The sequence below is a fragment of the Petromyzon marinus genome, chromosome 51, assembly GCF_048934315.1.
Source record: "Petromyzon marinus isolate PM22_M1 ecotype Great Lakes invasive population chromosome 51, UKy_Petmar_22M1.pri1.0, whole genome shotgun sequence".
Taxonomy (NCBI): Eukaryota; Metazoa; Chordata; class Hyperoartia; order Petromyzontiformes; family Petromyzontidae; genus Petromyzon; species Petromyzon marinus.
This window is the reverse complement of record NC_133717.1, coordinates 1,632,661-1,655,526: the sequence shown is the minus strand read 5'-3', so window position 1 is coordinate 1,655,526 and position 22,866 is coordinate 1,632,661. Positions and strand designations below refer to the sequence as shown.

Here is a 22,866-nt window from a genome sequence, read left to right as displayed (position 1 = left end):
ATTTGGGAGAGACAAAACACAGACACGGAGACACAGCCAGACACACAAAGTTCGTCTTGATTTGGGAGAGACAAAACACAGACACGGAGACACAGCCAGACACACGAAGTTCGTCTTGATTTGGGAGAGACACACCACAGACACGGAGACACAGCCAGACACACAAAGTTCGTCTTGATTTGGGAGAGACAAAACACAGACACGGAGACACAGCCAGACACACGAAGTTCGTCTTGATTTGGGAGAGACAAAACACAGACACGGAGACACAGCCAGACACACAAAGTTCGTCTTGATTTGGGAGAGACAAAACACAGACACGGAGACACAGCCAGACACACGAAGTTCGTCTTGATTTGAGAGAGACACACCACAGACACGGAGACACAGCCAGACACACGAAGATCGTCTTGATTTGAGAGAGACACACCACCGACACGGAGACACAGCCAGACACACGAAGTTCGTCTTGATTTGGGAGAGACACACCACAGACACGGAGACACAGCCAGACACACGAAGTTCGTTTTGATTTGGGAGAGACAAACCACAGACACGGAGACACAGCCAGACACACGAAGTTCGTCTTGATTTGGGAGAGACAAAACACAGACACGGAGACACAGCCAGACACACAAAGTTCGTCTTGATTTGGGAGAGACAAAACACAGCCACGGAGACACAGCCAGACACACGAAGTTCGTCTTGATTTGGGAGAGACAAACCACAGACACGGAGACACAGCTAGACACACGAAGTTCGTCTTGATTTGGGAGAGACAAAACACAGACACGGAGACACAGCCAGACACACGAAGTTCGGCTTGATTTGAGAGAGACACACCACAGACACGGAGACACAGCCAGACACACGAAGTTCGTCTTGGTTTGAGAGAGACACACCACAGACACGGAGACACAGCCAGACACACGAAGTTCGTCTTGGTTTGAGAGAGACAAACCACAGACACGGAGACACAGCCAGACACACGAAGTTTGTCTTGATTTGACAGAGACAAAACACAGACACGGAGACACAGCCAGACACACGAAGTTCGTCTTGATTTGACAGAGACAAAACACAGACACGGAGACACAGCCAGACACACGAAGTTCGTCTTGATTTGAGAGAGACACACCACAGACACGGAGACACAGCCAGACACACGAAGTTCGTCTTGATTTGAGGGAGACACACCACAGACACGGAGACACAGCCAGACACACGAAGTTCGTCTTGATTTGAGAGAGACACACCACAGACACGGAGACACAGCCAGACACACGAAGTTCGTCTTGATTTGGGAGAGACAAACCACAGACACGGAGACACAGCCAGACACACGAAGTTCGTCTTGATTTGGGAGAGACAAAACACAGACACGGAGACACAGCCAGACACACAAAGTTCGTCTTGATTTGGGAGAGACAAAACACAGACACGGAGACACAGCCAGACACACGAAGTTCGTCTTGATTTGGGAGAGACAAACCACAGACACGGAGACACAGCTAGACACACGAAGTTCGTCTTGATTTGGGAGAGACAAAACACAGACACGGAGACACAGCCAGACACACGAAGTTCGTCTTGATTTGAGAGAGACACACCACAGACACGGAGACACAGCCAGACACACGAAGTTCGTCTTGGTTTGAGAGAGACACACCACAGACACGGAGACACAGCCAGACACACGAAGTTCGTCTTGGTTTGAGAGAGACAAACCACAGACACGGAGACACAGCCAGACACACGAAGTTTGTCTTGATTTGACAGAGACAAAACACAGACACGGAGACACAGCCAGACACACGAAGTTCGTCTTGATTTGACAGAGACAAAACACAGACACGGAGACACAGCCAGACACACGAAGTTCGTCTTGATTTGAGAGAGACACACCACAGACACGGAGACACAGCCAGACACACGAAGTTCGTCTTGATTTGAGAGAGACACACCACAGACACGGAGACACAGCCAGACACACGAAGTTCGTCTTGATTTGAGAGAGACACACCACAGACACGGAGACACAGCTAGACACACGAAGTTCGTCTTGATTTGAGAGAGACAAAACACAGACACGGAGACACAGCCAGACACACGAAGTTCATCTTGATTTGAGAGAGACACACCACAGACACGGAGACACAGCTAGACACACGAAGTTCGTCTTGATTTGAGAGAGACACACCACAGACACGGAGACACAGCCAGACACACGAAGTTCGTCTTGATTTGACAGAGACACACCACAGACACGGAGACACAGCCAGACACACGAAGTTCGTCTTGATTTGAGAGAGACACACCACAGACACGGAGACACAGCCAGACACACGAAGATCGTCTTGATTTGAGAGAGACACACCACCGACACGGAGACACAGCCAGACACACGAAGTTCGTCTTGATTTGGGAGAGACACACCACAGACACGGAGACACAGCCAGACACACGAAGTTCGTCTTGATTTGGGAGAGACAAACCACAGACACGGAGACACAGCCAGACACACGAAGTTCGTCTTGATTTGGGAGAGACAAAACACAGACACGGAGACACAGCCAGACACTCAAAGTTCGTCTTGATTTGGGAGAGACAAAACACAGACACGGAGACACAGCCAGACACACGAAGTTCGTCTTGATTTGGGAGAGACAAACCACAGACACGGAGACACAGCTAGACACACGAAGTTCGTCTTGATTTGGGAGAGACAAAACACAGACACGGAGTAACAGCCAGACACACGAAGTTCGTCTTGATTTGAGAGAGACACACCACAGACACGGAGACACAGCCAGACACACGAAGTTCGTCTTGGTTTGAGAGAGACACACCACAGACACGGAGACACAGCCAGACACACGAAGTTCGTCTTGGTTTGAGAGAGACAAACCACAGACACGGAGACACAGCCAGACACACGAAGTTTGTCTTGATTTGACAGAGACAAAACACAGACACGGAGACACAGCCAGACACACGAAGTTCGTCTTGATTTGACAGAGACAAAACACAGACACGGAGACACAGCCAGACACACGAAGTTCGTCTTGATTTGAGAGAGACACACCACAGACACGGAGACACAGCCAGACACACGAAGTTCGTCTTGATTTGAGAGAGACACACCACAGACACGGAGACACAGCCAGACACACGAAGTTCGTCTTGATTTGAGAGAGACACACCACAGACACGGAGACACAGCTAGACACACGAAGTTCGTCTTGATTTGAGAGAGACAAAACACAGACACGGAGACACAGCCAGACACACGAAGTTCATCTTGATTTGAGAGAGACACACCACAGACACGGAGACACAGCTAGACACACGAAGTTCGTCTTGATTTGAGAGAGACACACCACAGACACGGAGACACAGCCAGACACACGAAGTTCGTCTTGATTTGACAGAGACACACCACAGACAAGGAGACACAGCCAGACACACGAAGTTCGTCTTGATTTGAGAGAGACACACCACAGACACGGAGACACAGCCAGACACACGAAGTTCGTCTTGATTTGAGAGAGACACACCACAGACACGGAGACACAGCCAGACACACGAAGTTCGTCTTGATTTGAGAGAGACACACCACAGACACGGAGACACAGCCAGACACACGAAGTTCGTCTTGATTTGGGAGAGACAAAACACAGACACGGAGACACAGCCAGACACACGAAGTTCGTCTTGATTTGAGAGAGACACACCACAGACACGGAGACACAGCCAGACACACGAAGTTCGTCTTGATTTGAGAGAGACACACCACAGACACGGAGACACAGCCAGACACACGAAGTTCGTCTTGATTTGAGAGAGACACACCACAGACACGGAGACACAGCCAAACACACGAAGTTCGTCTTGATTTGAGAGAGACACACCACAGACACGGAGACACAGCCAGACACACGAAGTTCGTCTTGATTTGGGAGAGACAAACCACAGACACGGAGACACAGCCAGACAAACGAAGTTCGTCTTGATTTGACAGAGACACACCACAGACACGGAGACACAGCCAGACACACGAAGTTCGTCTTGATTTGGGAGAGACAAACCACAGACACGGAGACACAGCCAGACACACGAAGTTCGTCTTGATTTGAGAGAGACACACCACCGACACGGAGACACAGCCAGACACACGAAGTTCGTCTTGATTTGAGAGAGACACACCACCGACACGGAGACACAGCCATACAACGAGTAGACAGAGCACACAATGGGAGAGTTGTGTGGAATTCTTGCCCATAGCGGGCAGAGGAGCGACACTGCACTTCTGAACAAACAAGCACGGTGTGTGTCTCTCTCTGTGTTTGTAAAATCCACTGATGGATAAAGAGCTTCTCCCCGCACCATCGTTGATCGCAGTTGTTTGACCATACTTCACCGGTCCGGTCAGTGGCGTGCTGGTGAAACGCAAAGGAGGCTAGATGGGCTGGACGAGGCCCCGTTCGCATATCCGCTCACCACCCGCGCGAGCCGCGGACAGGAATCTAACTCAGGCGACGTCGGCTTGTTGCGTGGTGGCTCGGTGGCCGGTCACAGCTGCACCACCCGCTCGGGTTTCATCGATTTGGCGCTCAGTCAGCGCTCGCCGTTACGGACGAGGATATTCCATCGGGCATGGGTAACGTGGAATTTCCACCAGTGGGGTCAGACGGCCACGAGTTGGCATTGACCGCTGGATCGTCCTCCATCGCTAATTTGGGCAGAAAGGTTTATTTTTACTCGCGTTTTTATTTTTACTTGAACGTATTTTTAGGATTTAATCTCAAACGTATCTCTCCCTGCCCGACCCCCTCCACTGCCACTGTAGCCCCAGAGCGGGAAGTCACGAGTTCACATCCCCAGCCGAGAGAGCTCGCCCTCTGGCTGTGGGCGCCGCGGTGGCTAGGAGATGTTAACTACCTCGCCTGGTATACAGGAGGTCGTCGCATCGATCCCGACCCTGACGGCGCCTGCTGTACATTTGAAGTTTGCGTGTCTCTCTCTCTCTCGCTCTTACTCCCGTGGTCGCGTGGATTTTTTTTACCAGGTTCCCCGGTTTTTCCCCCCTCCACATTTAGAATCAACGTCACGCGTTTAGAATATTTGGTGGCTGCTGCTATAAATTGTCCACGTGATGATGAACCCCTTCGTTGGGCTATAATTTTTGTTAGCCAGGTCGCTTCGGAAAGAAAACAAAGAGCTCCTTACCTGGTGACATCAATAGTTTCGTTGTAATCTCACTATATATAAAAAGGTAAAGTTGTGAATGTGTCTTTTCAAAATGTTTAGCGTACTTCCCGACATGCAACAAACTTGAAATTTGCCACGTGGGTACTTTCCAGACTGTACACCATGCAACAATTATAAAAATACACTTTTTTGGAGGGGGGGGGGAGTTCAATAATGTATTTATTTTTTGCACGGCAAGTGAGCTGTGACGTCAAATCTGTCACGTGACCCGCGCATGTGGAAGCGTAACGCATTGTAGTGTAGCGGGAAGCGCGCTGTGTATGTGTGTGTGTCTGTGTGTGTGTCTGTGTGTGTCTGTGTGTGTGTATCTGTGTGTGTGTATGTGTATCTGTGTATGTGTCTGTGTGTGTGTATCTGTGTGTATGTGTGTGTATCTGTGTGTGTGTATCTGTGTGTATGTGTGTGTATCTGTGTGTGTGTATCTGTGTGTGTATCTGTGTATGTTTCTGTGTGTGTGTATCTGTGTGTATATGTCTGTGTGTATGTGTCTGTGTGTGTATGTGTCTGTGTGTGTATGTGTCTGTGTGTGTGGCTGTGTGGAAGCGTAACGCATTGTAGTGTAGTGGTGAGCGCTACGCCGCGCTACGAACCCAGCGACCCGAGATCGATGCCCGCTCACGGCCACCACCGGTGACGATTATTTGACCCGTTCCTGGGCCTCCCCTAGGTCGACTCAGCCTCAAACGAGTAACTGGTGTGTGTGAACATCGCCACTGGGGAGACAAAGGCGGCCGCGCGTGGTGGATCCAAGTCCCGAGCGAAGCCGGGTCGTACAGTTCGTAGTTTATAGTTTATATAGCTCGTAGTTTATAGTTTATATAGCTCGTAGTTTATAGTTTATATAGCTCGTACTTTATAGTTTAGACGACGCGGGGTAGTAGCAGCCCTGGGTTCTCTCGGGCCGCTCCAACGGCCTTGAGGAGTGCTCCCAACCGGGTCCCTCGAGGCCACGCGAGGTAACGACTACCCAGGGGCCAATCCAGAGAGAGAGAGAGACACGCCGAGTCGCATCAATCGTTTTGCAGGAGGCTCCTGCGGCTACATTGGGCTCTTTTTTAATTTGAAGATGCGTTCAGTCACGATTATTGACGAGTGAGTACGGAGCGGTACGCGCACGTGGGACACGTGCACACACACACACAAGCACACTCGGGACACGTGGAACACGTGGAACCCACACGCACGTGGAACATTTGTACACACATTCGGGACACGTGGAACACGTGCACCATACAGTGAGGGAAAAAAAGTATTTGATCCCCTGCTGATTTTGTACGTTTGCCCACTGACAAAGAAATGATCAGTCTATAATTTTAATGGTAGGTTTATTTGAACAGTGAGAGACAGAATAACAACAACAAAATCCAGAAAAAACGCATGTCAAAATGTTATAAATTGATTTGCATTTTCATGAGGGAAATAAGTATTTGACCCCCTCTCAATCAGAAAGATTTCTGGCTCCCAGGTGTCTTTGATACAGGTAACGAGCTGAGATTAGGAGCACACTCTTAAAGGGAGTGCTCCTAATCTCAGCTTGCTACCTGTATAAAAGACACCTGTCCACAGAAGCAATCAATCAGATTCAAAACTCTCCACCATGGCCAAGACCAAATAGCTCTCCAAGGATGTCAGGGACAAGACTGTAGACCTACACAAGGCTGGAATGGGCTACAAGACCATTGCCAAGCAGCTTGGTGAGAAGGTGACAACAGTTGGTGCGATTATTCGCAAATGGAAGAAACACAAAAGAACTGTCAATCTCCCTCGGCCTGGGGCTCCATGCAAGATCTCACCTCGTGGAGTTGCAATGATCATGAGAACGGTGAGGAATCAGCCCAGAACTACACGGGATGATCTTGTCAATGCTCTGAAGGCAGCTGGGACCATATTCAATAATAAAACAATTGGTAACACACTACGCCGTGAAGAACTGAAATCCTGCAGCGCCCGCAAGATCCCCCTGCTCAAGAAAGCACATATACATGCCCGTCTGAAGTTTGCCAATGAACATCTGAATGATTCAGAGGACAACTGGGTGAAAGTGTTGTGGTCAGATGAGACAAAAATGGAGCTCTTCGGCATCAACTCAACTCGCCGTGTTTGGAGGAGGAGGAATGCTGCCTATGACCCCAAGAACACCATCCCCACCGTCTAACATGGAGGTGGAAACATTATGCTTTGGGGGTGTTTTTCTGCTAAGGGGGCAGGACAACTTCACCGCATCAAAGGGACGATGGACGGGGCCATGGACCGTCAAATCTTGGGTGAGAACCTCCTTCCCTCAGCCAGGGCATTGAAAATGGGTCGTGGATGGGTATTCCCGCATGACAATGACCCAAAACACACGGCCAAGGCAACAAAGGAGTGGCTCAAGAAGAAGCACATTAAGGTCCTGGAGTGGCCGAGCCAGTCTCCAGACCTTTATCCCATAGAAAATCTGTGGAAGGAGCTGAAGGTTCGAGTTGCCAAACGTCAGCCTCGAAACCTTTATGACTTGGAGAAGATCTGCAAAGAGGAGTGGGACAAAATCCCTCCTGAGATGTGTGCAAACCTGGTGGCCAACTACAAGAAACGTCTGACCTCTGTGATTGCCAACAAGGGTTTTGCCACCAAGTACTAAGTCATGTTTTGCAGAGGGGTCAAATACTTATTTCCCTCATGAAAATGCAAATCAATTTATAACATTTTTAACATGCGTTTTTTCTAGATTGTGTTGTTGTTATTCTGTATCTCACTGTTCAAATAAACCTACCATTAAAATTATAGACTGATCATTTCTTTGTCAGTGGGCAAACGTACAAAATCAGCAGGGGATCAAATACTTTTTTCCCTCACTGTACGTGGCCTATACTGTACAGTTTTGTAACGTGGTATTTATTCTGAAATCACTGCCATTATTGGGTAATTATCTTAAACGCTCTGGCAACTCGCGATGCACCGCATGGGGAGGGGGGGGGGGTCAGGCTATGAATACCGATCGTGGTCGTGCCTTGGAGCAGCCTAGATCCTGCCATAGGAGTGAGGAATTTCCACTGCCGGCTCAGGGGGCAGCGTGCCACCCTTCCCCGAATATTATTGAGAGCGGGGAGACCGGTGGTCTATAAGTGTGGTTTAAAACCGAACGTCAGTGGAACACTGCAAGCGGACATTTCGCGGGACTGCTTACAATGCCAGAGGGCGCAGGGAGAACGGAAAATAAACACTCGGCACGTGACGCCAATAGCAGTGGTGGCCCTTAGAGACGAAACACACGTGTTGTAGTGCGCAACGTTTTGGGCAATAGCCCTTCTTCATAGCAGGGATGATGTGAACAGAGGTGGGTGCTGGAACTTCCCAATCGGGATGGCGGCGGTCCTGGAAATCCAAGGATTTTAGAAATGTCCCTAAATTAATATTAATTAAAAAAACATTAAATATATTTTCTCTGTTGAATGTAAATCAAATAACAATGGTTCAAACAGCCCAACTCACTGACTATTCCGTTAATCATTCAAACAACCCACGAGTCCAGCAACCAATCAAATAACTAATCAAGCATCCAATCGGCCAATCAATCAACTCATAAACCAATCAACTCGTCTACCAATTACCGTATCAACCAATCAGCTAATCGACTCATTAACTCATCAACCAATGCAATCATCAAGCAATCAACTAATCAAGCCATCCAGTAATCAATGAAATTATCGAACCAATCAGTCAAGCAGTATAACAATCTTCCAACTTACGACCTAACAGATCAATGAAGTAACCATTTAACCAACCCCTAATAGCAATAATCTGACCAACAGAACAAGTCAACCACCCAATTAATCCCACCAACCAATCAACTATCCAACTAACCGATTAACTAATTAACTAACTCACGAATCATTTCACCAGCCAACGTACCCAATTCCACCAATAATCCCACCAATGAATCAACCTTCCATTTATCCATCACGAGCAAACTTTTATCGTTTTACTTACAACACAGACAAAGCTCCCCCGGTAGCCTCACTCACTCACAACAACAAAGATCCCCCTATAGCCTTCACACACTTTAGGGCCAAGTTCTGTTCCTGAGTGGCACTTATGAAGGCCGGCACGGCACAAGAAGGGTGTGGGTGGACAGTAGGGCTGAACGATTAATCGATTTTAAATCGAAATAGTAATTTGGAACAATGCGATTAGCAAATCGCAAAGGCTGAGATTTTTTTCCGATTTTAAAAGTCCTATTACTTACTTATTGGAATTGTTTCATTTTGTATTATTATAGCTTCATTCATTTAACTTAACAATTGTTCTATGTTTGATTGTTTTATTTCAATTAAAACATTTGACTAAATAGATGTTGGAAGCAATTGATATATGTTAAGTTCTCATCTTTGCATTAGAATATATAGAGCAGTTCACATGTTGATGGTATCACGTGGTAATGCTCCATCACGTGTTATAAATCTATTACACAGTGAATATTGAACTGAAGCCTGACTTAAAAAATGTTTATCGCAAATCAAATCGCAATCGCAATATCTGTCAGAAAAATCGCAATGAGATATTTTCCCCAAATCGTTCAGTCCTAGTGGACAGCACCACGCCCGACCGCCTTTGTCTCCACAGTGGCGATGATTACACACCGCGTCATTCTGAGTCGACCTAGAGGAGGCCCAGGACCGGATCAGATAATCGTCACTGCTGTTGGCCGTGAGCGGGAATCGAACTCGGGTCACCGGGTTCATAGCGGAGCGCGCTAACCGCTGCACCACCGCTCCCCACCCACTACACCACCGCTCCCCACCCACTACACCACCGCTCCCCACCCACTACACCACCGCTCCCCACCCACTACACCACCGCTCCCCACCCACTACACCACCGCTCCCCAACCACTACACCACCGCTCCCCACCGCTCCCCACCCACTACACCACCGCTCCCCACCCACTACACCACCGCTCCCCACCCACTACACCACCGCTCCCCACCCACTACACCACCGCTCCCCACCCACTAATACAAAGATCCCCCGTATAGCCTGAACAGACAATTGGGGCAAGTGCCGTTAGCGAGCACCTATGAAGACCGACACAGCACACGAGGGGGTGGGTAACCAACACCACGCCTGGCCGCCTTTGTTTCCCTAGTTTACACACCTCACCAGGTACTGATTTGAGGCTGAGCCAACCTAGGGGAGGCCCAGGACCTGGTCAGATCATCGTCACCCGTGTTGGCCGTGAGCGGAAATTGAACTCGGGTCGCCGGGTTCATAGCGGAGCGCACTAATCGGAGCGCACTAATCGCTATACTACTGCTCCCCATACACTGACAAAGACCCCCTGTATAGCCTTTAACAAACTGTTCGGGAAAGTGCTGTTAGCGAGCACCACATACACAGATCCATATACACACATATATACAAACATCCACACACACATCCACACATACACAACAACAGCCATTCGCCGCTAAGTGGCGGTGACGTCACCACAACGTTTGTGCCAGGCTATTGCACCTTGAGGCCATACAAAGATAAAGATCCCCCATATAGCCTAAACAGACCGTAGGGGCAAGTGCTGTTAGCGAGCATCTATGAAGACCAGAACGGTACACGAGGGGGGTGGATGGCCAGCGCCACGCCCGACCGCCTTTGTCTCCCCAGCGACGATGTTTACACACCCACACCCATATACACCCATACACATACCCACACACACACCCATACACACCCATATACAGTGAGGGAAAAAAGTATTTGATCCCCTGCTGATTTTGTACGGTTGCCCACTGACAAAGGAACGATCAGTCTATAATTTTAATGGTAGGTTTATTTGAACAGTGAGAGACAGAATAACAACAAAAAAGCCAGCAAAACGCATGTCAAAAATGTTATAAATTTATTTGCATTTTAATGAGGGAAATAAGTATTTGACCCCTCTGCAAAACATGACTTAGTACTTGGTGGCAAAACCCTTGTTGGCAATCACAGAGGTCAGACGTTTCTTGTAGTTGGCCACCAAATTTGCACACATCTCAGGAGGGATTTTGTCCCACTCCTCTTTGCAGATTTTCTCCAAGTCATTAAGGTTTCGAGGCTGACGTTTGGCAACTCGAACCTTCAGCTCCCTCCACAGATTTTCTATGGGATTAAGGTCTGGAGACTGGCTAGGCCACTCCAGGACCTTAATGTGCTTCTTCTTGAGCCACTCCTTTGTTGCCTTGGCCGTGTGTTTTGGGTCATTGTCATGCTGGAATACCCATTCACGACCCATTTTCCATGCCCTGGCTGAGGGAAGGAGGTTCTCACCCAAGATTTGACGATACATGGCCCCGTCCATCGTCTCTTTGATGCGGTGAAGTTGTCCTGTCCCCTTAGCAGAAAAAACACCCTCAAAGCATAATGTTTCCACCTCCATGTTTGACGGTGGGGATGGTGTTCTTGGGGTCATAGGCAGCATTCCTCCTCCTCCAAACACGGCGAGTTGAGTTGATGCCAAAGAGCTCCATTTTGGTCTCATCTGACCACAACACTTTCACCCAGTTGTCCTCTGAATCATTCAGATGTTCATTGGCAAACTTCAGACGGGCATGTATATGTGCTTTCTTGAGCAGGGGGACCTTGCGGGCGCTGCAGAATTTCAGTCCTTCACGGCATAGTGTGTTACCAATTGTTAAATTGGTGACTATGGTCCTAGCTGCCTTGAGATCATTGACAAGATCCTCCCGTGTAGTTCTGGGCTGATTCCTCACCGTTGTCATGATCATTGCAACTCCACGAGGTGAGATCTTGTATGGAGCCCCAGGCCGAGTGAGATTAACAGTTCTTTTGTGTTTCTTCCATTTGCGAATAATCGCACCAACTGTTGTCACCTTCTCACCAAACTGCTTGGCAATGGTATTGTAGCCCATTCCAGCCTTGTGTAGGTCTACAATCTTGTCCCTGACATCCTTGGAGAGCTCTTTGGTCTTGGCCATGGTGGAGAGTTTGGAATCTGATTGATTGATAGCTTCTGTGGACAGGTGTCTTTTATACAGGTAACAAGCTGAGATTAGGTGCACTCCCTTTAAGAGTGTGCTCCTAATCTCAGCTCGTTACATGTATAAAATACACCTGGGAGCCAGAAATCTTTCTGATTGAGAGGGGGTCAAATACTTATTTCCCTAATTAAAATACGAATCAATTTATAACATTTTAATGTGCGTTTTTCTGGATTTTGTTGTTGTTATTCTGTCTCTCACTGTTCAAATAAACCTACCATTAAAATTATAGACTGATCATTTCTTTGTCAGTGGGCAAACGTACAAAATCAGCAAGGGATCAAATACTTTTTTCTCTCACTGTACACATACACACACACACCCATACACACACCCACACACCCATACACACACACACCCATATACAAACAAAGATCCCCCGTATAGCCTTAACAGACTGTAGGGGCAAGTGCTGTTAGCGAGCACCTATGAAGGCCGGAACGGTACACGAGGGGGTGGGTGGCCAGCACCACGCCCGATCGCCTTTGTCTCCCTAGTGGCAATGTTTACACACCGCACCAGGTACTCATTTGAGGCTGAGTCGACCTAGGGGAGGCCCGGGACCGGTTCAGATAATCGTCACACACCCATGGACACACACAAACACACCCACACACACACCCACACACCCATACACAAACACAGCCATACACACCCATACACACACCCATACACACCCATACACCCATACATACACACACACACCCATACACACCCATATACACCCACACACACACCCATACACACACACCCATATACACCCATACACACACACACCCATACACCCATACACACCCATATACTCAGACACCCACACACCCACACACCCATACACACACACCCATATACACACACACACACCCACACATCCATACACACCCATATACACCCATACACACCTACACACCCATACACACACACACCCACACACCCATACACACACACACACCCATACACAAACCCACACACCCATACACACCCACACAAACACACCCATACATACACACCCATACACACACACCCACACACACCCATACCCACACACACTCATACACACACACCCACATACACACATACACACACGCACACATACACATACATACACACACGCACACATACACATACCCACACGCACACATACACACACCCACACGCACACATACACACACCCACACACACACACCCACACGCACACATACACACACCCACACGCACACATACACACACCCACAAGCACACATACACACACATACACACACCCACACGCACACATGCACACACGCACACATACACACACCCACACATACACACACGCACACATACACACACCCACACGCACACATACACACACCCACACGCACACATACACACACCCACACGCACACACACATACACACACCCACACGCACACATACACACACCCACACGCACACACACGCACACATACACACACCCACACGCACACATACACACACGCACACATACACACACCCACACGCACACATACACGCACACACACGCACACATACACACACCCACACACCCACACGCACACACATACACACACATACACACACCCACACGCACACATACACACACATACACACACCCACACGCACACACACGCACACATACACACACCCACACGCACACACACGCACACATACACACTCCCACACATACACACACACACACGCGCGGTCGAGCAGCGCACCTCACCGTGCGAGACAGGCAGCATACAGGCGCGTTCATATTTCGTGCGTAATTGGGAGGAAGGGAGCTGCCCTTTGTAAGATGAATGTCGCTCTGTGGTGGTGGTGGTGAGCGTCTCTCTGGGTGGAAGAGAACATTCCGTGCTGCGGCTGTACCCGCCAAGGAACATTGTGTCCTGTGATCCAAGCTCCAGGCAACAGCAGCAATAGAAACAGCATCAGAACCGCCTCCCTGCAGCCTCTTATTTATGCAAAGCAGACGCAATCATGCGGGAAGGATTGGAATCGCTGCTTCGGGCAGCAGCTGCCAGTCGAAGCGGCAGCGTTAAGCCGACGCACACGCGAAGCCGTGCGTGGCTCGGTGAGACCCCTGGCGACAATCTGTAATCGGTCCTGGGTATCCGCCTAGGTAGACTCAGCCTCAATTGAGTACCTGGTGCGGTGCTTAGCAAGGATCGCCATTGGGGAGACAAAGGCGGTCGGGCGTGGTTGCTGGCCACTCATTCGTGTGCCAATGTGGCGGTCTTCATAGGTGCCACTCGCTAACAGCACTTGCCCCAACAGTCTGTTAAAGGCTATTCGGGTGACCTTTGTCTTTGTCGATGTATGAACACTCAGTGGACGCGCAAACGTTGAGGCAAAACGGTGGCCCGAAGACGATTAGATTCGGATTTTTTTTTTAAACTGGAATTTTAAAGAATGTTAAGAATATAAAATTTCGGTTTAAAGCTTTCGTGACTGCAAGGATTCATCTTCTTTGGTTCTTAAAAGACGCTACGAATCTTAACAGCGTTCATTCAAGCTCTGTCGTCCCGACAGTTCTGTTCTTTCACCTGAAGAAGGCTACTTGTGTTGTGGCCGAAACGTCGTAAGAATTTTATTGTCTTATTTTATTTTATTATTTTATTCTCATTCTACGTGACTTTACCGAAAGAACCAAAGAAGGTTAAGAACATTCTTTGGGTCTTTCGGAAAAGTCACGTAGATAAGTTCAAATAAAATAACAACAAATTGTTTTTGTTATTTGGTTGGTTCAAAGAAAATAACAAAAAATTGTTATTTTCTATGAACCTATCTACGTGACTTTACCGAAAGACCCAAAGAATATGAATCCCTGCAGTCACGAAAGCTTTAAGTCAATGTTAAGAATTTCAGATGATTTCCATTCTCTACTCATTTAAAAATATATATTCTTGCGAACATTCGCGGTGTCACCCGGAGCCACGTGAGATCAGTGACGCGACATTCTTGGCTGACTCTAAATCGTAAATGATTTTTACCCGTAAATTCCACGTTCCCATGACGGGAGGCTATACCCGGTAGGCCAAAACTGCTTTGAACATAGGGCGAGGCGTTATTCAACTTGGAAATAATCAAATGTCCTGCGTGATCAATAATCCTTTTGTTGCTGGATTGGAAGGCGTCTGAAAGTGCGCCTACAAGGAGATGAAGCAATGGAATGAGTGCGCTGCTGTTGGGCTGGATGATTAAGAAAGCTTAGAGAGGCCTTCATCCAGCAGCGGATTGATCAGGACTCATGACGATGATGATGTCACTGGGCAGAACGCTCAACACTCGATGGAGAAGATAGCGAGTTTACATCCCGTGAAGGGCTCAGCCCAGCCCATCATCATCATCGCCCCTACGTGGCTGATTAAATCAGTACCAATTTGCGAGAAGGCTGCCCGCAGCGGGCGTCGTGTGTCAGCATCTTCCGGTGTCTCTCCATTCTGTGCGAAATTAGGCGCGCGTCGATTACCAAAACGCAGACTGGGTCCGATTCTTTGGGTAAACAGCCGTCATCCGGCCGAAAGGTGAAAATAGCCACGTGACTTGAGCCCTTTTATACCATGTCATGCCACCATGGTTTAATAATGACCGCCTGCACACACATTGACGAACGCAGTCACACACAAAGACAAATATCCCCCCTGTAGCCCTAACAGATTGTAGGGGCAAGTGTTGTTACCGAGCGCCTATGAAGGCCGGGACGGTACACGAGGAGGTGGGTGGCCAGCACCACGCCCGACCGTCTTTGTCTCCCCAGTGACGTTGTTTACACACCGCACCAGGTACTCAATTGAGGCTGAGTCTACCTAGGAGAGGCCCAGGACCGTTACAGAAACTCACACACACACAGACACGCACCTCCACGTGCTCTCCACGTGTTGCGGCCGTGAAGGCCTCACCCTGCACGCGAGGGTTCAACAGTGAATAGTTCCATCAACTGGGAGCGCCTCTGCTCGCACGTGCAAACCACGCTTCGTTTTCCTTGACGAGTCCACGGCCCTCATTTGCATTATATTCTGGCGTTTGGCAATCGCGTTCAGGGGCGAAATCCCAACGCAGAGCGACGCCTCCTTCTGCTGCTGCTGCTCGCCATGGCGAGAGGACTTCAGCAGAGAGACTTCGTGTCGTGTCGCTGTTCCTCCTCCTCCAGTGAAGGAGCGCGCACCACAGTGAGTCCACTGTGCGGTCAGTAGTGTGGGTTGCATGGCCACAAACACACGACTGTGAATTGTCTTTCATGCTTCTCTATGTATCTCTTTGGGTCTCTATGTGTCTCTATGGGTATCCATGTATCTCTATGGGTATCCATGTATCTCTATGGGTCTCTATGTATGTCTATGGGTCTCTATGTATCTCTATGCGTCGCTATATATATGGGTCTCTGCATCCATATGGGTATCGATGTATCTATACGGGTCTCTATGTATGTCTATGGATCTGTGTATGTCTATGGGTCTCTATGTTATCTCTATGGGTATCCGTGTATGTCTATGTGTCTCTGTATCTCTATGCATGTCTATGGGAAAACACGTACGTCTATGGGTATATGTCTATGTCTATGAGTCTCTATGTATCTCTATGTGGTTTCTCTACACGGTCCACAGCTTCGGTTGCATGTCCACACTCGCGCCACTGTGAGTTGTGTCTTTAGTATTCCATGTCGATATTCTGATGCGGTTGATGGTTCCACGGCCGCTGTCTTCAATGAGGAGGAGGGATGTCAAGGCCAGGAGGTTCGGTGCCGTGGGTCCTGGATGAGGTGGTGGTTATTATTCTGGACGTCAGCTTGGCTCCATTCCGTTCACCGGCAGCGTTCGTCCAGATCTGGGTGAGATTCTAAGAGGGTGAGGTCCATAAAGAGGTTTTTTTTGGGGTGAGATCGAGTAAATATAAATGTGTCGTGAAACCCACCACCACCCGACACAGCCAATGAGTAAGGTTTGTAACGTAAACAAAACGTGCAAATTCGTATCTCGTTCAGCACACCGGTGTGTTGGAGAGTAAACCCGAAACAGGAGGAGGATTATCTCCACAACTCTGGCTTTCGCCTGATGATGCTGGTTGTTGTAATTACCGGCGAAACGTCACAGTACTCGCATTGTAAACGTTGTTGTGGGTTTACTCTCCAACACACAACGGGTGAGTGCTGGACTAGTAACGAGTTGGCACGTTGTGTTCACGTGACCAACCTTGGTGGAGGGTTTCACGACACATTTGCCTTTACGAGATCTAACCCCTCGCCCCCCCTAAAAAAGATATCTATCATGGATAACATCAGTCGCTATAGCCCTGCCTACTGATTAGGAACTACTACCTACTGCCTACTGCCTACTACCTACTGCCTACTGCCTATCACTTACTACCTATTACCTACCGCATACTCCCTACCACCTACTGCCTACTACCTACTGCGTACTGCCTACTACCTACCACCTACTGTCTACTGCCTACTATCTATTACCTACCACCTACCGCCTACAGCCTACCACCTACTACCTACTGCCTACCACCTACTGCCTACCACCTACTACCTATTACCTACCAACTACCACCTACTACCTACTGCCTACCACCTACTGCCTACCACCTACTACCTAATACCTACTGCCTACTGCCTACAACCTACTGACTACCACCTACCACCTACTGCCTAGCACCTACTACCTACTGCCTACCACCTACTACCTACTACCTACTGCCTACCGCCTACTACCTACTGCCTACCAACAACCACCTACTGCCTAGCACCTACTACCTACTGCCTAGCACCTACCACCTACCACCTACCACCTACTGCCTACCACCTACTACCTACCACCTACTACCTACTACCTACCACCTACCACCTACTACCTACCACCTACTACCTACCACCTACTACCTACTACCTACCACCTACCACCTACTACCTACCACCTACTACCTACCACCTACTGCCTACCACCTACTACCTACTACCTACCACCTACTACCTACCACCTACTACCTACTACCTACCACCTACTACCTACTACCTACCACCTACTACCTACCACCTACTACCTACTACCTACCACCTACTACCTACTACCTACCACCTACTACCTACCACCTACTACCTACCACCTACTACCTACTACCTACCACCTACTACCTACCACCTACTGCCTACCACCTACTACCTACTACCTACCACCTACTACCTACCACCTACCACCTACTACCTACTACCTACCACCTACCACCTACTGCCTACCACCTACTACCTACCACCTACCACCTACTACCTACCACCTACCACCTACTGCCTACCACCTACTACCTACCACCTACTACCTACCACCTACCACCTACTGCCTACCACCTACTACCTACCACCTACTACCTACTACCTACCACCTACTACCTACCACCTACCGCCTACTACCTACCACCTACTACCTACCACCTACTACCTACTACCTACCACCTACTACCTACCACCTACTACCTACCACCTACCACCTACTACCTACTGCCTACCACCTACTACCTACCACCTACTGCCTACCACCTACTACCTACCACCTACTACCTACCAACTACCACCTACTGCCTACCACCTACTACCTACCACCTACTACCTACCACCTACCACCTACTACCTACCACCTACTACCTACTACCTACCACCTACCACCTACTACCTACCACCTACTACCTACCACCTACTGCCTACCACCTACCACCTACTGCCTACCACCTACTACCTACCACCTACCACCTACTGCCTACCACCTACTACCTACTACCTACCACCTACCACCTACCACCTACTACCTACCACCTACCACCTACTGCCTACCACCTACTACCTACCACCTACTACCTACTACCTACCACCTACTACCTACCACCTACTGCCTACTACCTACCACCTACTACCTACCACCGACTACCTACCACCTACTACCTACTACCTACCACCTACTACCTACCACCTACTACCTACCACCTACCACCTACTACCTACTGCCTACCACCTACTACCTACCACCTACTACCTACCACCTACTACCTACTACCTACCACCTACCACCTACTACCTACCACCTACTACCTACCACCTACTACCTACCACCTACTACCTACCACCTACCACCTACCGCCTACCACCTACTACCTACCACCTACCACCTACTGCCTACCACCTACTACCTACCACCTACTACCTACTACCTACCACCTACCACCTACTACCTACCACCTACTACCTACCACCTACTACCTACCACCTACTACCTACCACCTACCACCTACCGCCTACCACCTACTACCTACCACCTACTACCTACTACCTACCACCTACTACCTACCACCTACTGCCTACTACCTACCACCTACTACCTACCACCTACTACCTACCACCTACTACCTACTACCTACCACCTACTACCTACCACCTACTACCTACCACCTACCACCTACTACCTACTGCCTACCACCTACTACCTACCACCTACTACTTACCACCTACTGCCTACCACCTACTACCTACCACCTACTACCTACCACCTACCACCTACTGCCTACCACCTACTACCTACCACCTACTACCTACTACCTACCACCTACCACCTACTACCTACCACCTACTACCTACCACCTACTACCTACTACCTACCACCTACCACCTACTACCTACCACCTACTACCTACCACCTACTGCCTACCACCTACCACCTACTGCCTACCACCTACTACCGACCACCTACCACCTACTGCCTACCACCTACTACCTACCACCTACCACCTACTACCTACCACCTACCACCTACTGCCTACCACCTACTACCTACCACCTACTACCTACTACCTACCACCTACTACCTACCACCTACTGCCTACTACCTACCACCTACTACCTACCACCTACTACCTACCACCTACTACCTACTACCTACCACCTACTACCTACCACCTACTACCTACCACCTACCACCTACTACCTACTGCCTACCACCTACTACCTACCACCTACTACCTACCACCTACTGCCTACCACCTACTACCTACCACCTACTACCTACCACCTACCACCTACTGCCTACCACCTACTACCTACCACCTACTACCTACTACCTACCACCTACCACCTACTACCTACCACCTACTACCTACCACCTACTACCTACTACCTACCACCTACCACCTACTACCTACCACCTACTACCTACCACCTACTACCTACCACCTACCACCTACTGCCTACCACCTACTACCTACCACCTACTACCTACTACCTACCACCTACTACCTACCACCTACCACCTACTACCTACCACCTACTACCTACCACCTACTACCTACTACCTACCACCTACTACCTACCACCTACTACCTACCACCTACCACCTACTACCTACTGCCTACCACCTACTACCTACCACCTACTACCTACCACCTACTGCCTACCACCTACTACCTACCACCTACTACCTACCACCTACCACCTACTGCCTACCACCTACTACCTACCACCTACTACCTACCACCTACCACCTACTACCTACCACCTACTACCTACCACCTACTACCTACTACCTACCACCTACCACCTACTACCTACCACCTACCACCTACTACCTACCACCTACTACCTACCACCTACTACCTACCACCTACTACCTACTACCTACCACCTACCACCTACTACCTACTACCTACCACCTACTACCTACCACCTACTACCTACCACCTACTACCTACTACCTACCACCTACCACCTACTACCTACCACCTACTACCTACTACCTACCACCTACTACCTTTCACCTACTACCTACCACCTACTACCTACCACCTACTACCTACCCCCTACTACCTACCACCTACTACCTACCACCTACTGCCTACCACCTACCACCTACTACCTACTACCTACCACCTACTACCTACCACCTACTACCTACCACCTACTACCTACCACCTACTACCTACTACCTACCACCTACCACCTACTACCTACCACCTACCACCTACTACCTACTACCTACCACCTACTACCTACTACCTACCACCTACTACCTACCACCTACTACCTACCCCCTACTACCTACCACCTACTACCTACCACCTACTGCCTACCACCTACCACCTACTACCTACTACCTACCACCTACTACCTACCACCTACTACCTACCACCTACTACCTACCCCCTACTACCTACCACCTACTACCTACCACCTACTGCCTACCACCTACCACCTACTACCTACTACCTACCACCTACTACCTACCACCTACTGCCTACCACCTACCACCTACCACCTACTACCTACCACCTACTACCTACCACCTACTACCTACTACCTACCACCTACCACCTACTACCTACCACCTACCACCTACTACCTACTACCTACCACCTACTACCTACTACCTACCACCTACTGCCTACCACCTACTACCTACCACCTACTACCTACCACCTACTACCTACCACCTACTACCTACTACCTACCACCTACCACCTACTACCTACCACCTACTACCTACCACCTACTACCTACCACCTACTACCTACTACCTACCACCTACTACCTACTACCTACCACCTACTACCTACCACCTACTACCTACCACCTACTACCTACTACCTACCACCTACTACCTACCACCTACTACCTACCACCTACTACCTACTACCTACCACCTACTACCTACCACCTACTACCTACCACCTACTACCTACCACCTACTACCTACCGCCTACTGCCTACCACCTACTACCTACCACCTACTACCTACCACCTACTACCTATTACCTACCACCTACTACCTACTACCTACCACCTACTACCTACCACCTACTACCTACCACCTACTACCTACCACCTACTACCTACCACCTACTACCTACTACCTACCACCTACTACCTACCACCTACTACCTACTACCTACCACCTACTACCTACCACCTACTACCTACCACCTACTGCCTACCACCTACTACCTACCACCTACTACCTACCACCTACTGCCTACCACCTACTACCTACCACCTACTACCTACCACCTACTACCTACTACCTACCACCTACTACCTACCACCTACTACCTACCACCTACTACCTACCACCTACTACCTACCACCTACTACCTACCACCTACTACCTACCACCTACTACCTACCACCTACTACCTACCACCTACCACCTACTACCTACCACCTACTACCTACCACCTACTACCTACCACCTACTACCTACCACCTACTACCTACCACCTACCACCTACTACCTACCACCTACTACCTACCACCTACCACCTACTACCTACCACCTACTACCTACCACCTACTACCTACCACCTACTACCTACCACCTACTACCTACCACCTACTACCTACTACCTACCACCTACTACCTACCACCTACTACCTACCACCTACTACCTACCACCTACTACCTACCACCTACCACCTACTACCTACCACCTACTACCTACCACCTACTACCTACCACCTACTACCTACCACCTACCACCTACTACCTACCACCTACTACCTACCACCTACTACCTACCACCTACCACCTACTACCTACCACCTACTA

General features: G+C 49.2%; 1 long non-coding RNA gene across 1 annotated transcript in view; it reads right to left on the bottom strand.

Annotated features, from left to right (window-relative positions):
- Window positions 1-12,397: 12,397 nt before the first annotated feature.
- LOC142931216 (uncharacterized) overlaps window positions 12,398-22,866 on the bottom strand; it is a 13,702-nt gene continuing 3,233 nt past the window's right edge. The window contains exons 2-3 of the long non-coding RNA XR_012947220.1: window positions 15,469-17,125; window positions 12,398-15,435 (exon numbers count right to left, since the gene is read on the bottom strand). This is a non-coding gene — a long non-coding RNA (uncharacterized LOC142931216). The remainder of the gene's footprint in view (window positions 15,436-15,468; window positions 17,126-22,866) is intronic.